This window comes from Octopus bimaculoides, chromosome 13 (genome assembly GCF_001194135.2).
Source record: "Octopus bimaculoides isolate UCB-OBI-ISO-001 chromosome 13, ASM119413v2, whole genome shotgun sequence".
Lineage (NCBI taxonomy): Eukaryota > Metazoa > Mollusca > Cephalopoda > Octopoda > Octopodidae > Octopus > Octopus bimaculoides.
Genome location: NC_068993.1, coordinates 45,791,347 through 45,792,915, shown reverse-complemented (window position 1 = coordinate 45,792,915; position 1,569 = coordinate 45,791,347). Strand labels below are relative to the sequence as shown.

At 38.0% G+C, this 1,569-nt stretch overlaps 1 protein-coding gene across 1 annotated transcript in view; it reads right to left on the bottom strand.

Annotated features, from left to right (window-relative positions):
• LOC106869702 (uncharacterized) overlaps window positions 1-1,569 on the bottom strand; it is an 875,881-nt gene that overhangs the window by 659,099 nt on the left and 215,213 nt on the right. The gene's annotated exons all lie outside the window — the stretch shown is intronic.

Sequence of the window (1,569 nt, the reverse complement as noted above, 5' to 3'; positions counted from 1 at the left end):
TATATATACATATACACACACACACACACATATATATATATATATATATATATGATTGCTCATTCATTCTATATAAATAGAGAGAAAGGGAGAGAGAAACGAAGGGAGTCTGACAAATGGACAGACAGACAGATAGATAGATAGATAGATAGATAGATAGATAGATAGATAGATAGATAGATAGATAAACAGAATCGTACAGACAGATAGGTTGTGAAAGAGGAAAATACTGCTTCAAGCTAAACACCTTCTCTTGTAAGTTACATATATATGCATTGTCAACGACACACTCATACAGACGTAGACACCACACGTACGTAAACACAGACAGGGTAGAAGATTTGCTCTGCATTCCATCATACTTGTAGATGTTTTTTTTGTGTGTGTGTCATTTATGTATAACAGTTTATCCATTAAACACTAGACTTAATCAATATTCATAATACAGAGATTTTTCTCATAATCATTGAGTTCCCATGTTAGATAACGCTCTAATACAGCAATCATTATCAACTGCCGAGTGAGAGGCTACGAAGTAGTGTGGAAACCTCATGTGATTTGATACCTCTCTCGTTTCATCACGTGAAACTTGTATAAGTGTAAATTGATAGATGAGACGATGGAATGACATGTTTCATGTAACTTGTTCCACGATCGTTCGCCATGTATGTGGTTCGGGTCATACGATAAAAACTGTTCTCTTTACAATACGTACAAGGCAAGGTGTCCGTTAAATCATCAAACGTTGAATTCAGTATCATGTAGCAATTGCTTTATATCAATTATCTTTTTCTACTTTCAGTCGTTGGACTGCAGCCATACAGGAGCAAGGTATTGGAGTCCTTTTGTTTATTTAGTTGCAGAAATCTACATTTTTTTTTTAATCCTTGTACTTATTCTGTCGTTTTATTTCTCCGAAACGTTAGTTTAAGGTGAAGTAAGTAAGCCAGCGTCGAATGTTAAGCGGTGGAGGAAATAAACATTGGCACAAAGATAGCTCGAAACTGAATCAATCTCGCGATCCTGTTACCTGCTAGAGGGAGGTAGGGGTTCACTCCCCACCCCTAACAATATATATTGTATATAAAGGGTGCAGAGTCACACTGATAACCAGCTGGCAGGGAACCTGAACGGAGTTGAACCAGTAATAACATGGAACAGCCATTTTGATGTGGCAACTAACTTTACTTTTTAGCATAATTACTACTCTAATCTCTTCTTGAGATTTTACAACTAGCTATTCTGCTTGTTGCAAATCAGTGACAGAAGGTCGCTTTGATTACAATATATTGTTGGCTGAAACGGACTCTGGCTATCGCTCTGGCGGACAGGTGCTCGCGACTGCAGGTGAGCCAAATAGCTCGAAGCTAAGTCATTCTCGCGATCCTGTTACCTGCTGGATGGTTCGCCCCACTTCTAACAATATATATGGTATATAAAGGGTGCAGAGTCATAGAGATAAGTAACTGACTGAGAATCTGCCTGGGGTTAAACTAGTAGTAACATGGAACAGCCACTTTGATGTGGTGACTGACTTTACTTTGTATATATATATAAGATCGGAAGAGC